Consider the following 15,919-nt stretch of genomic DNA (forward strand, 5'->3'; position numbering starts at 1 on the left):
ACTCAAGTCGGTTATGACGACGAACTGCAGTCAGGTCGAGACCCTGATGAGGACGACGAGCATGCAGATGAGCTTCCCTGAGATGGTTTCTGACAGTTTGTGTAGAAATTATTTAGTTATGCAAACCGATTGTTGCAGCAGCTGTCCGGGTGCCTGGTCTCAGACGATCTTGGAGGTGAAGATGCTGGGTGTGGAGGTCCTGAGCTGGTGTGGTTACACGTGGTCTGCGGTTGTGAGGCCAATTGGATATACTGCCAAATTCTCTGAAATGCCTTTGGAGATGGCTTATGATAGATAAATGAATATTCAATTCACAGGCAACAGCACTGGTGGGCATTCCTGCAGTCAGCATGCCAATTGCACGCTCACTCAAAACTTGCGACATTTGTGGCATTGTGCTGTCTGCTAAACTGCCCATTTTAGAGTGGCCTTTTATTGTGGCCAGCCTAAGGCACATCTTTGCAATAATCATGCTGTCTAATCAGCATCTTGATATGCCACAACTGTGAGGTGGATGGATTATCTCGGCAAAGGAGACGTGCTCACTAACATAGATTTAGACAGATTTGTGAACAATATTTGAGAGAAATAGGCCTTTTGTGTACATTGAAAAAGTTTTAGATCTTCGAGATCAGCTCATGAAAAATGGGGGCAAAAACAAAAGTGTTTTGGTTATAATTTTGTTCAGTGTACATACACACTCATACACAAAAACACACAGAAACATATACTCATGCAGACACATTCATATTACATCTACTCGCACACAATTAACTTTAATAAATAGTATTTTTCATTTATTTCTATTTTTCTTAAACACCTCGCCTCGCTGCTCTTACTTTGACAGGGAGAGCTGGAGAGGAACTTCATCCCTGGGGTCCTGACTGCCCTGCTCCTTGGAGCTCTACACTAGTGACGGGACTGGGATAACGTCATATCCCGGCTCCAGTACCGGATGCACAAGGGTGTTGGAAAATCAGCGTAGAGAGTTCCCAGCAGCCCCCTCTGCACTGCAACCCAGCTGAGCATGACTGTCCCAGAGTAGGCACCTGCCATACATCACCTCCACAAGCAAGGTTCTGGTAGGTAGGTGCCTGCTCACGCACCCCTCTGCTGACTGCCACCTGGGGCTGATCACCACCCTCCTTCCCGTACCCGATCCCCCTTTATTACACCACTGGTTCAATCTCATCTGACCACAAAACTGTTGCCAATATCTGAGTCCCATGCTATATGCAAACTCCAGTCTTGCTTTCATATAGCAGGCTTTGAATAATGGCTTTTTTCTTGCCTTTATCTCATACAGGCCAGTTAGATGCAGAGTTCTTGACATTGTTGTCTGATGTACATTTATTCCAGTCTTAGTCACTGACCTCTGTCTCTTCTTTTCTCACAAGTTTTCTCAATGCTTGGTTCGGCAAGGTTTTTTTTTAGGTGTCATTTTTTTGGGCAGATACAATGTAGCCTACACTTCTTGCTCATGTAGAATACTCCATCTTTTACTGCTGAAGGAAGCTTTCTTTTTCAGATGTATATGTAAACATGGAGCTTCCAGAGCAGAAGGGTTAAATATTTTTTTGTAACCTCCATTTACATTTTTCATTTTGGGGGGGGATCTGGGATAGGTGTGAAAACATGCTTTGAGTAACAATCATTTCTCAATTTGCACTGTGGGGAGTTTTGTGTTTGGTCTCACCACAATCTATCTGGCAACTAGTAATACACTCTCAGACTTCCAGACCAGAACAGATACCATGCCAATGAGACTAGGGTTGCCACCTAGCCGGTATTGCAATAATACTGGGGATACAAATACCGTTTTTTTTTCCTCAGTATAAACTGAGATTAGACTGCAATACCGGCACCGGCCACTAGAAGTCGCTGTGTATGGAGTGAGGCAGGGATTGAAAGTTACATCTCCCTCCCTGCCTCTCTCTACTCACTCAATCCGCAGGGGATCAGCTCTGCACTGAGAGTTCAGCTAGCAGCTCAGGTAAGTGAGGGATAGGGGGAGACAAGTGGGAGGACAGGTTGCAGGGAGACACTGGAAGATATAGAGACACTGGGAGACAATGTGAGACATGGGTCTTTGAGAGACATGGAGACACTGTGAGACATGAGGAACACTGAGACATGGGGACACTTGGGGATATGGACACGAAGACACTGAGAGACACTTGGGGACAATTGGAGACACTGAGAGACATGGAACACTATGAGACATTGGGACAAGAGGACACAGAGACATTGGGGGATATGGAGACACTGGGAGACATAGAGACACAAAGACACTGGGCGATACAAAGACACTAAGAAACCCTAGGAGATATAGAGACACTGAGAGAAACTAAGGGACACAAAGACCATGTGAGACATGGGGACACTGGGGGATACAGACCCTCCAAAAATGCTCCAGAACTGCTGAACGCTGTTGGAGAAAGTCTCACTGTGCGTCTGACTTTCTCCACTATAAATGTATGCTGTGCTCATACAGCTTGGATCTTTCCTCTGCAAAAGTAAATTACATCAATACCCTCATAACCACACTCTCCCGCGAACCCAAACGACTGTTTCACAAATTTAACTCTCTTCTTCACCCTATTGTTCCTCCTCCACCTACTAACTTGACCGCCTCAGACTTTGCAACTCACTTCACTGACAAGATCTCTACAATCAAGGAAGAGATCTCTCATCTTTCTTCTTCCCCTTACAATGCTTCCCCTAACCTCCCTCTGCTGTTCTATGTTCATTCGCACCTGCTACAGTGGAAGAGGTTTCTGCTCTGCTCCAGTGCTCCCGCCCCACGACCTGCTTCCTAGATTCAATTCCCTCGCATCTCATCCGTACTCTGTCTTCTTCTCTTTCTCTACCTCTCACTAAAATTCTCAATCTCTCTCTCTCCTCTGGCATATTTCCATCACCCTTCAAACATGCAACAGTAACCCCAATTCTAAAGAAGCCCAACCTTGACCCTAACTACCCATTCAACTACCGTCCTATCTCGCTACTGCCTTTTGCATCCAAGATCCTTGAAAGAGTTGTGTGTGCAAGATTGACAGACTTCCTCGAGTCTAACTCTCGGCTAGACCTGCTTCAGTCTGGTTTCCGCACTAAGCACTCTGTGGAATCGGCACTGACCAAAGTATCCAATGATCTACTCACCACCTTTATGCTCACTAAACTTCCTAGACGGAAGCACAGCGATTACCCTATGGTCGGGAACAACACCCGCTGACATAGCCCAAAGTAAGGGATACTGCCTACCCCGGGACACGGACACACACAGCCCACACACCTTTGCTTCTCCGACCCCTGCAGTACGCACTATCTTCCACTCTGACAACACACGTTCCCACACATGACCCCCCTTGAACCTACACAGACTCATGCTACATATATAAACGTCTCCTCACGGTATTGCTTGACCGTTTGAACGGCGGAGATATACGTGTTCTACGTTTATTGAATCCACCCGCTAATAACATCATGAATAACACATTAACGCCACCTCGGATCAGACCCTGGTGGATCACATCAGGTTGTGTCACACCACGACACACCTGCACACCCACTAACGCTGACCGACGATGTTACCCTAAGTTCCCAGAGACATCTCATCCCCATATGCCTACATTGCACAGGTCCTTGGATAACAAGCAGGGCCAGTCACGGTCCTCACGAGATATGATGTTACCATTTCAGCTGGGGACTACGTCCATACTTACATCGTGATTTGATGTTGAATGTTTTTGCTGATAATGATGTCTTGTAGTACGATTACTCGTTTCTATGCCTCTATAATATTGTAACACTGCACCTTCATATATTTTCTTTTTTGCGGGTCTGCGAGCCCAAAATTTCATACCTCAATAAAAATTGATTTAAAAAAAAAAAATGATCTACTCGCTGCAAAATCTCGTGGTCACTACTCTATCCTAATTCTCCTTGACCTGTCTGCGGCTTTTGAAACTTGATCATCAACAGCTTCTTCTCATCATCCGCAATATTGGTCTACAAGATATTGCTCTCTCCTCGAGCTCCTCCTACCTCTCCCAGCGCTCTTTCAGTGTTTCTTTCTCTGGCACTGCTTCTTCTCCCCAACTCCTCTCTGTTGGTGTCCCCCAAGGTTCAGTCCTTGGTCCCCTACTGTTTCTATGCAGATGACACACAAATCTACCTGTCCTCTCCTGATCTCTCCATGTCCCTCTTGACTAGTGTCTCTGACTGCCTCTCTGCTATTTCTAACTGGATGGCTGCCCACTTCCTTAAACTCAACTTGACCAAAACTGAAGTTCTGGTCTTTCCTCCCTCAAGTGTTGCTACTCCTGTGTCTGTCAACGGTGCTACCATCAGCTCCACCACGCAGGCTCGTTGCCTAGGTGTTCTCTTTGACTCCGACCTCTCCTTCACGCCTCATGTTCAGTCTATCGCCAAATCCTGTTGTTTCCATCTCAAAAACATTGCGCGCATCCAACCAGGGCCGTCTTTAATAGTGATTGGACCCTGGGCAAGCATTTGCTTTGGCCCCCTGGACCCTGCTGCCCTCCCACTCCCTGGCATGCAATCATGCCTTACACTCCAACCCAGTGGCGGAACTAATGCAGAGAAGCCCTGGTACAAGAAAGTTGTTTGGGCCTCCCCCTCTAGCACAAGAGTGGCGAGAAGATACATCCCCATCTGTCATACAACTCCCACAATGCTATGCTAGCTGGGGATCTATACTTTGCCCATTCTTGTAGGGTTGTATTTGTGTGCAGTGTTTGTGCATTTGAATGCAAACCTGTTTTTGTATAGAGTATATGTGTGCATGTAGAGGTGTATTTGTATGTACTATTACAATTGGAATGCAGAGGTGTACTTGTGTGTAGTGTTTGCGTTTGAATGCAGTGGTGTGTGTTTGTATGTATGGTTGACTTTTAAATGCAGGTGTGCAACTGTGAATTGGTGTATGCATATCATTTTGGCATTTTAATACTGGGTTTTGTTAGTATGTAATATTTGCCTTCAGGGTTGTTATAGGATGTAGTGTTGTCTTCTAAACATTTGTGTATAGTATTGGTGTTTGAGTAAAGGGTGTGTTTTATATATAATTTTGGAGTTTGAAATCAGGGGTGTGTTTGTCTGTAATGTTTGTGTTATCAGGGATGTGTTTGCATGTTGTTTTTGATTGCTGGGATGTATACACTTACACAGTTACATACACATCAACACACATATAAACATACTGACACATGCACATACCTTGACATACAGATACACACACTGGCACATGCACACAAATTCTGATATGCACACTGGCACATAAACACTCAGATACACACTGACACAGTTACACACTGGCACACACATACACACAGATACACACACTCTGACATACATGTGATCATTTTTATGTTTGCAGCAGGGCAGAAGCAAAGAGTTGGAGGAGGCACAAAGCTGGTAAATGCTGATGCTGCTGTGGCAAGGCAAGCTGGTACTGTTATATGTAATGCACAACAAAAAAAATAATTAAAACATAAAATAAACACTGTGCTTAAATGCAACTGCAGCAATAATTAAACTCATCTAAACAAAAAAAAAGCAGCGAGTGGGGGCACATAGTAGAAAGGCAGTGAGTGGGGGCACAGGGCAAAAAAAGCAGCGAGGGGGGAAGGCAGGAGCAGTGAGTGGGGGCACCGAGAAGCAGTAAGTGGGGGGAAAGCAGGGCAGGGGCAGAGAGTGGGGGCATAGAGAAGAGAAGAAGTGAGTGGGGGAAGGCAGGGGCAGAGAGTGGGGGCACAGAGAAGAGAAGAAGTGAGTGGGGAAGGCAGGGCAGGGGCAGAGAGTGGGGGCATAGAGAAGAGAAGAAGTGAGTGGGGGAAGGCAGGGCAGGGGCAGAGAGTGGGGGCATAGAGAAGAGAAGAAGTGAGTGGGGGAAGGCAGGGCAGGGGCAGAGAGAAGAGAAAAAGTGAGTGGGGGAAGGCAGGGCAGGGGCAAAGAGTGGGGGCATAGAGAAGAGAAGAAGTGGGTGGGGAAAGGCAGGGCCAGAGAGTGGGGGCACAGAGAAGAGAAGTGAGTGGGGAAGGCAGGGCAGGGGCAGAGAGGAGAGAAAAAGTGAGTGGGGAAGGCAGGGCAGGTGCAGAGAGTGGGGGCACAGAGAAGAGAAGAAGTGAGTGGGGAAGGCAGGGCAGGGCCAGAGAGTGGGGGCACAGAAGATAAGCAGTAAGTGGGGGAAATCAGGGCAGGGCATTGAGTGGGGTGGTTTTTCTAAAAACTATCCTAGCTGCAGCCATTCACCCAGAAGGAGAGGATCAGGGACTGGATACACTTACCTTCAACTCAGCTTAGTGCTGGCTGAGGCTGATGGGAGTGGGGATGTGCAGCAGCTCATTCCTGCCTCTCCTCCCCATGCTGCTACCTGCTGCTGCCTCCTTCCTCCCGCGGTGCTCTCTCATCGGCTGTCACTTCCTCCCAGCCAGCTAATACTACAGGGGCCCGGTCGGCTCTTAAAGGGCCATGGCACCCCATCGGGTCCCTGTTCAGAGATACCCATCGGGTGGCCCTAAATGCATGAGCCACTTGATAGGCCCCTCCAAATTGTTGTGGGCAGTGTGGGCCCACAGGGCAGCTGCTTTGGGCCCCCCAGGAGTAACTGGGCCCGGGGCAGCTGCCCCTTTTGCCCCGTGTTAAAGGGAAACTCCAGTGCCAGGAAAACAATCCGTTTTCCTGGCACTGGAGGGTCCCTCTCCCTCCCACCCCCCAATCCCCAGTTGCTGAAGGGGTGAAAACCCCTTCAGTGACTTACCAGGGGCAGCGACAGGTCCCACGTCGCTGCTTCCTCCTCCCCCGCCGCTCCTCCTTCTGGTTACGTCGGCCGGTGGGCGAGACTGATCTCGCCCGCCGGCCGAGGAGACCTAATGCGCATGCGCGGCAATGCCGCGCATGCGCATTAGCGCACCCCATAGGAAAGCATTGAAAATGAATTTCAATGCTTCCCTATGGGGAATAGAGCGACGCTGGAGGTCCTCACACAGCGTGAGGACGTCCAGCGACGCTCTAGCACAGAAAACCTGTGCTATGAAGCAGGAAGTGTCCTCTAGTGGCTGTCTAATAGACAGCCACTAGGGGAGGACTTAACCCTGCAAGGTAAATTTTGCAGTTTTAAAAAAACTGCAATAATTACACTTGCAGGGTTAAGGGTAGTGGGAGTTGGCACCCAGACCACTCCAATGAGCTGAAGTGGTCTGGGTGCCTGGAGTGTCCCTTTAAAGACGGCCCTGCATCCAACCCTACTTAACGCCAGATGTGACTACGGTGCTGGTCCATTCATTTGTCCTTTCTCGCCTTGACTACTGTAATCTGCTTCTCAGTGATCTTACGTGCTTCCAACTTGCGCCGTTACAGTCCATAATGAATGCGGCGGCGAGGCTCATCTTCCTGTCTGCCTGCACCTCCCACGCCTCACCCTTCTGTCAGTCCCCACATTGGCTTCCTATAAGATATAGGACTCAATTTAAAATTCTGGTTCTTGCTTTCAAATCTCTACATAATGCTGCTCCCATCTGTCTATCCTCACTAATACACAAGTATGTCCCATCTAGGCCCTTACGCTCTGCTGAAGACTTACGTCTATCTTCTGTCCGTACTCCCACCTCTGATGCTCGCCTTCAAGACTTCTCCAGGGCAGCACCATTCCTGTGGAACTATCTTCCCTCCTCCGTTAGATGCTCACCCAGTTTCCACTCGTTCAAAAAATCATTAAAAACCCACTTCTTCATAAAAGCGTATCAATTAAACTGTTAATAGCTCCCGATTTCTCTCTTGCAACTGTCATTAGTGTAATACTATCCTTACCTTTTTTGTCACTTTACCCCACTCCCCCTGGCATGTAAGCTCATTGAGCAGGGCCCTCAACCCCTCTGGTCCTGTGTGTCCAACTTGTCTGGTTACAACAACATGTCTGTTCGTCCACCCACTGTAAAGCGCTGCGGAATTTGTTGGCGCTATATACATAATAAGATAATAATAATAATAATAATAATATGGGGACACAAAGACACTGTGAGACACGAGAAACAATGGGAGACACAAAGACACTGTGAGACATGGAGACACTGCGAGACATGTGGACACTGCGAGACATGGGACACTATGAGACATCCTGACACAAAGACACTGGGGGACACAAAAACACAGATACAGGGAGACACTGAGAGACAGGTTGACACAAAGACGTGGAGACACTTAGGGACATTGAGAGACAGGGAGATATGCGGTCACTGGGAGACACCGGGAGACACTGGGAAATACTGAGAGACAAGGAGTTACTGAGAGACATGGAGAGACACAGATAGGGATTTGGACAAGAGGAGAGAGACAAATATTTAGTAGATATACCTTCACAAACAAACAAAAAACATTCTTGCATTTTTCTTTTCTGCATAGCTGCAGACTTGCTGTCTGTAGCTTTTGCAAGCCAGTCCCTCTTACTCAGGTGCAGACTTTCAGTCTGTACTGGGGAATACTCCAATCAGGAGTGCTGGATCTGTGGTGGAATCTCGGTAAAAATAAATTTAGTAGGCCGAGATTACCACGTGGCATGTGTACGTGCATATGCTGACGTATCGATCAGTTGGTTGCACGAGGCAAGATACGATCAGTAGTGTACGGAGCATGTGCAAGAATACAGGATATAGTATTCCCCCTCCTCCATTGTGCTGGACAAGCCATGCGGTCAAACAGGAAGTTAATTCTTATTTGTGTTGATTGGTCAAGGGAATGTGCGGGTGGAGCTTAATATGGGAGGAGTTATATGCCTATATAAGGAGCCTGCACTATTGTCCGGGGCTCAGAACTTGCTGTATTTTGGTGACATTAGTCCCTCTGAGTCCCGATCGGTGATCCAATAAAGAATCTCTTCCTTCCTGAAGAAACCTGTGTCCATCTCTCTGTGCTTGGCTTCCGTCAGTTTCTCCGGTATCATTTGGTGCATTGGCCGGGAAGCTCATCGTTCAACGGTAGCTGAGAGGCAGAGGCGTGAGACGGTCTATCTTTGCCCACGTTCTCTACGGCTGCACCCCTGAACTTCTGCGTGGACCTCCCTTCGTCTCGGCGCCACTGGTCTGTTGTCCAGGAGATCATCGGCCTCTACGTGAGAAGTGCTGGGGTGTCCCCGTCGATGAGTGTGAACTCAGGTTCAGGAACGAGGAGGTAAGACAACTGCTGTTTTAGACGGCAGGACCCGCTAGGGGTATACCGATTGTGCGGTAGGCCCAAAGGGGTTTTTGAATCTGTATCTGCCCCCTCTGTCGGAGGGAAGGAGCGAAGGCGCACCGCTCGATCGAACGCTCTTTAGTCAGACCGTTTGATTTGGTTAGTCAGGCAGGGCGCTCTGGTGTAAAATAAGCCCTAGCCGGACACCGGTGTCTTGTCTAGACTAGCGTTCTAGGGTGTATATTTTGTTCGCTAGGTCGGAGGGACCGGGAGACTAAGCGGCGTCTGTGTAAATCCGGTTCGCTAGTTCTCATCCTATCTGGGCTAAGTGGGAAGGCGTGTAAATTTGGAACCCACTAGACTTTTGATAGTACGACTAAGAGGCGTCTGTGTAAATTCGGTCCTCTAGCTCGTTGTATAGTGCGACTAAGAGGCGTCTGTGTAAATTCGGTTCTCTAGCTCGCTATATATGTGGTGATTGGGCAGTGTGGCTAACCAAAACGTATGTAGATTGTTTTTAGGTAGTCCATTCAAGGTACTGGCCAATAGTTTAGTTGGGAATTGTAAATGTGTTAGCGATTGTTTAGTAAAGTGTATATCTTGTTAGATAGCACGAGCTCAGCCGTCTAGCGAGAGTGTTAATAGTGTGTTGCTGTATTATAGTGCACGGTACCATAACCCTGTATATTTACTGACACTGTATAATAAGTACTAATCATTGTCGTCCATTGCATGTTTAACACCATAACCACTAATAATTGTATTGTGACCTTAACTTGTGCTTTGACCTATGCTAACCGTACTGTAACCGCTATTTGTAAAAGACGATGTTACTGGGGTGTGTTATAGACGGGTAATTCGTATATAGAGAATTATAGCGTGGGTGACTGTATAGTTACGCCAAAGGGCATAATATTGATTATATAGTGACTGGTGTAACAGCTGTGTGTGTACGGGAATTCCCTGAGTGTTTATTGTTATTGTGTACGTTTCACTTGGTAACCGTACCACGTGGTGCTGTTGCCAGAGGAAACGGGTGTGACTGTTGAATAGTACGCGTGTATAGTATTCGTTGTCGACGACGTTCCATTGTTAAGTATGGGTGCGTCGCAGTCAACGATTCCGGATCCCTTAGGTTGTATGGTGAAGAATTTTAAAAAGGGATTTAAAATTTGTGATTTTGGGGTAAAGATGTCTCCTGTACGTTTGGTCACTTTGTGTACTAGGGAGTGGCCTACTTTGGTTGCGGCATGGCCGCCACGTGGCAGTTTGGATCCAACTCTGGTACAGCGCTTACACGTGGCTGTATCAGGTAGGCCTGAACTTTACGGCCAGTTTCCTTATATTGACTGTTGGAGACAGGCCGTAAATGACTCGCCAAAATGGCTCCAGACATGCCACGAGGAGCAGTGTCGCCTCATGGTAGCTAGGACTTGTTCGTCCACTAGGACTGTTGTTAGGCCCATTTTGGACACGCCCCCTGAGTCCGAGATCCCTTTGCCGCCCCCTTACTTTCCGTTAAGAAGAAGTGACGTAAACGCAGGAAGTCCTGCACCCCTCCCCTCATTACCCTCATCCACTTCCGCTTCCTCCTCCAGTACAGGATCCACCCCCCCTCGTACTAAATCTCCCCTTCCGGAACCAGAACCCACCCCCATTAGAAACGAATATCCTGATTTGGCGCCACTTCAGACTTCCGGTCAAGCTTCATCTAGCTCGGCTCGAAGTGTTTTATTTACGACCTTTTCCCAAAACCAACCTCCCACATCCCCATACCCTATCTCTCCCCGACCGGAACCCATGACTGACGCCTCTCTACGTAGCCCTATCCAAACCCGACAGTTGACTGGTGCCCAACAATTAAAGCACTATCAGATGCCTCTTCGCCTAAATCCCGGGTCAGCTTATATCGATGCCGCAGGTCAAATGGCACACGCTGACCCAGTCTTCGTATATGTCCCATTTACCACTACCGACCTTTTAAACTGGAAGACCCATAATTCCTCGTATACTGAGAAACCACAAGCCATGACTGATCTGTTCACCTCAATAGTACAGACGCATAATCCGACATGGGCTGATTGCCAGCAGTTACTAATGACTTTATTTAACAATGAGGAAAGGACAAGAATAAATCAAGCAGCCATTAAAGCATTAGAAGATAGAGCCCGTGCTTTGAACCAAGCTAATCCAGCAGCATGGGCCGCAACACATTATCCCAACACTGATCCCGATTGGAACGTAAATGGTGCTGACATGGTTCAACTCAGAGCCTATAGAGACGCTATAATTGCTGGCATGAAAGCCGGAGGAAAGAAAGCCATTAACATGTCGAAGACAGTTGAGGTGATTCAGAAAAGCGATGAAGCGCCCAGTGTCTTTTATGACCGATTATTGGAGGCATACCGCTTGTATACCCCCTTTAATCCGGAGGACGCAGACAATTCCCGAATGGTTAACTCCGCCTTTGTCAGCCAAGCATACGGAGATATTAAGCGCAAGTTACAAAAGTTAGAAGGGTTTGCAGGTATGTCCATCACCCAACTAATGGAGGTAGCTAATAAGGTTTATATGAACAGGGATACAGAAAATAAGAAAGAGGAAGAGCGCAAGATGCGTAAAAAGGCTGATATGCTAGCGGTAGCGATCGCAGGCGTAGATAGACGGGGCCCAGATAGAGGCGATAGTAGATGGAATGAGGAACCTCTAAGTAAAAATCAGTGCGCTTACTGTAGGGAAGAAGGGCATTGGAGAAATGAGTGCCCGCGAAGGGAACAGTCTGAGAGAGACAGACCTAGGACAGGTTACGGAAACTTTAGAGGCAGAGCGAGAGGTAGAGGAGGCCCCGGAGGGAGTAATGGTTATAGAGGGAGTAATGGGAACAGAGGAAGTGTTAGGGAAGACAGGTATATTCCAGCAGCGCAAAGGTCCAGCGATAGAGAAGGTAGGGACTTCGTAGGATTGGCTGACACGGTCATGGAGGACTATTGATACCGACCGGGCTCCATCCCCCTTGGTCGAGCGGAGCCTATGGTCGATGTATCAATAGGGGGGAAAAGGAGTGCGTTCATGATCGACACTGGTGCTGAACATTCAGTGGTGACTAATCTAGTTGCTCCTCCATCTGGAAGGACTATTACTGTGATAGGAGCAACTGGAAGAAGTGCTGAAAAACCGGTTCTTAAAAGTCGACTCTGTACATTGGGAGGCCACGTAGTAAAACACCAATTCCTTTATATGCCTGAATGTCCAGTCCAATTGCTGGGACGTGATATGCTATCAAAATTACAAGCGCAGATTACGTTCCTACCAAATGGAACAACATCCTTAAAGTTTAATGGACCCTCAGGTATTATGACTTTATCCGTACCAAAGGAAGAAGAGTGGCGACTTTATACAGCGTTGACTAGCCAAAACCCTAGGAGTGATGAGACATTGTTTAACATACCAGGAGTTTGGGCAGAGAACAACCCACCAGGACTGGCCCGCAATATTCCACCTATAAAAATTGAACTGAAACATGGGGTTTATCCAGTGAGCCTAAGACAATATCACATTCCGCAGAAGGCTAAGAAGAACATCCAATCTTATCTGGATAAGTTCATACGGTATGGTATCCTAAAATTCTGTACTTCCCCCTGGAACACCCCATTGCTGCCTGTTCAAAAGCCCGGTACAGATGAGTATCGACCTGTGCAGGACTTAAGAGCAGTCAATGATGCGGTTGTTAGCATACATCCAGTTGTACCCAATCCATATAACCTGCTTGCTTTAATTCCGGGCGGGGCTACTTACTTTACAGTCTTAGATCTCAAAGATGCCTTCTTTTGCCTCCGAATTGCCGCAGAAAGTCAATGTATTTTCGCTTTCCAATGGGAGAACGCTGTAACGGGCTCAAAACGCCAAATGACTTGGACAAGACTGCCCCAAGGGTTTAAAAATTCACCTACCCTATTTGGTTCAGCCCTAAGTCAAGATCTACTGGATTTCGAGTCCATCCCAGGAGAGTGTGTATTGTTACAGTATGTAGATGACTTGTTGATAGCAGCAGTTACAAAAGAAAAATGTCAGCAAGCAACGCACGATCTACTACATATTCTCTGGAAGGCAGGATACAAGGTGTCTAGAAAGAAGGCTCAGTTGTGTTTGCCAACTGTCAAGTATCTAGGATTCCATATCTCTGAAGGTCAAAGGATTATGGGGCCAGAGAGAAAAGAAGCTGTCTGCCAAATACCAATACCCAAGAATAGAAGTCAAGTGCGAGAATTCTTGGGGGCAGCAGGCTTCTGTAGGATATGGATTCCCAGCTATGCGATACTGGCAAAACCTCTGTACGCAGCCATCAAAGGTACAGAGCACGACCCCTTCTTATGGACCCAAGAACAGCAAACGGCATTTGAAGATGTGAAGAAGGCTTTGATGAGTGCCCCAGCATTAGGTCTACCTGATCACACACGACCATTCTACCTGTACGTACATGAGCAAAGAAGAATGGCTGTGGGAGTATTGACACAGTACTTGGGATCATGGCAAAGACCTGTAGCCTACATGTCTAAGCAACTGGATGCAGTGGCCAGCGGACTTCCACCTTGTCTAAGAGCCGTAGCTGCAGCCGCCCTGCTAGTAGCTGAAGCCGATAAACTCACTCTGGGTCAAGAACTTTATGTACGAGTCCCACATGCAGTACAGACGTTGTTGGATTACAAAGGAAATCATTGGTTTAGTAACAGCCGTATGACCAAGTATCAAGCAATGTTGTGTGAAAACCCAAGAGTGCATTTAGAGACTGTAAACACCTTAAATCCAGCTACCCTTTTGCCACAACCTACTGAAAGTCAACATGATTGTTTGGAAGTAATGGATGAAGTATTTTCAAGTAGACCAGATCTTCGTGATTTTCCCATCCAGAACCCCGATGTTCAATATTACACCGACGGTAGTAGTTATGTGAAAGAAGGGATCCGCTATGCAGGATATGCAGTAACAACAATAGACAAGGTGATAGAAGCTCGGCCACTGGCGAAAGGAACATCAGCACAAAAGGCAGAATTGATAGCACTGACACGAGCGTTACAATTGGCTGAAGGTTTAAGAGTAAACATCTATACGGACTCTAAGTATGCGTTCTTAACCACTCATGCCCACGGAGCTTTGTATAAAGAAAGAGGACTACTGAATTCAGAAGGCAAAGAAATCAAATACGCAGCCGAAATCCTACAACTATTGGAAGCAGTGTGGGAGCCGAAAGAAGTCGGTATCATACATTGTCGAGCGCATCTGAGAGGAGATGGTGATGTAACCAAGGGAAATCGGATGGCAGATAGTGCAGCTAAGCGTGCTGCTGAATCAGGAAGACAGGAGTATGTGGGGCATATAGCTGCTCTAATACCAACCCCACTGTCCCAATGGACTCCAGTTTATACAGCTCAAGAAGAGGAGTGGTTAAAGACTGAACCGGGAAAGTATCTGGAGAACAAGTGGTATCAGCTAGAAGATGGAAGAATAGTTATACCAGCATCGCTAGCGGTAGAAATTGTCCAAAATTATCACAACGGGACACATTCTGGGAGAGACAGTACTGAAGAATCTCTCAGGAAACATTTCTACATACCAAGATTGTCCAACTCAGGCCATTGTACGCAGATGTGTAACGTGTGCTAAGAATAATGCAAGACAAGGACCAGTAAAGCCACCAGGAGTCCAGTTTATGGGGGGACTCCCCATGTCCGATCTACAAATAGACTTTACAGTGATGCCTAAATCGGGTGGACATCGTTACCTGCTGGTAATTGTGTGCACCTATTCAGGCTGGGTAGAAGCATGTCCTACTCGTACAGAAAAAGCAGGAGAAGTTGTGAGATTCCTGCTACGAGAAATAATACCCCGATATGGACTACCCTGTTCTATAGGATCGGACAATGGTCCAGCTTTTGTTCACCAGTGCCTACAACAACTGACTCATATGCTTGGTATAAAGTGGAGGCTTCATACTGCATATAGACCCCAGAGTTCTGGTAAGGTAGAGAGAATGAATAGAACTATAAAGAACCAGTTGGCTAAAATGTGTCAGGAAACCCAACTTAAGTGGAACGTTCTCTTACCTATAGCTCTATTGCGAATCCGCAGTACCCCTACCAGAAGGATGGGCCTCTCTCCTTTTGAAATTATGTATGGGCGACCACCTCCCGTACTTGGTAACTTAAGGGGGGATTTGAGTCAGTTGGGAGAAGGAATTACCCGGCAGCAGGTTGTAGAGTTGGGTAAGACTATGGAGGAGGTACAGAAATGGGTACAAGATAGATTACCTGTGAATATTTATCCCCCTGTTCATAGTTATCATCCAGGAGATCAAGTGTGGATTAAAGAGTGGAATAATGTACCGTTAGGGCCCAAGTGGAGAGGTCCTTATGTTGTTCTTTTGTCTACCCCTACAGCGATAAAAGTAGCAGAAGTGACTCCGTGGATACATCACTCCAGGGTTAAACCAGCAGCAGTCGATTCTTGGCAAGTTACAGCAGATCCAGAGAATCCCTGCAAGATCCGGTTAAAACGCACTACTCAGTCGGAGTAACGAGGAATTATTGTGGATTACAAATTTTATTGTTACAGGTGTGAGTGAGAAGGCCATAATAAAGCCTGTCCGCTTACCATCACATAGTGTATAAGCCAGGAAAGTCTCGAAGGGACACCTGTGAAGACGAGCAGAACTCCATTCCCTGCAGCCCTC

This window comes from Pelobates fuscus, chromosome 9, assembly GCF_036172605.1.
Source record: "Pelobates fuscus isolate aPelFus1 chromosome 9, aPelFus1.pri, whole genome shotgun sequence".
NCBI classification, from domain to species: Eukaryota; Metazoa; Chordata; class Amphibia; order Anura; family Pelobatidae; genus Pelobates; species Pelobates fuscus.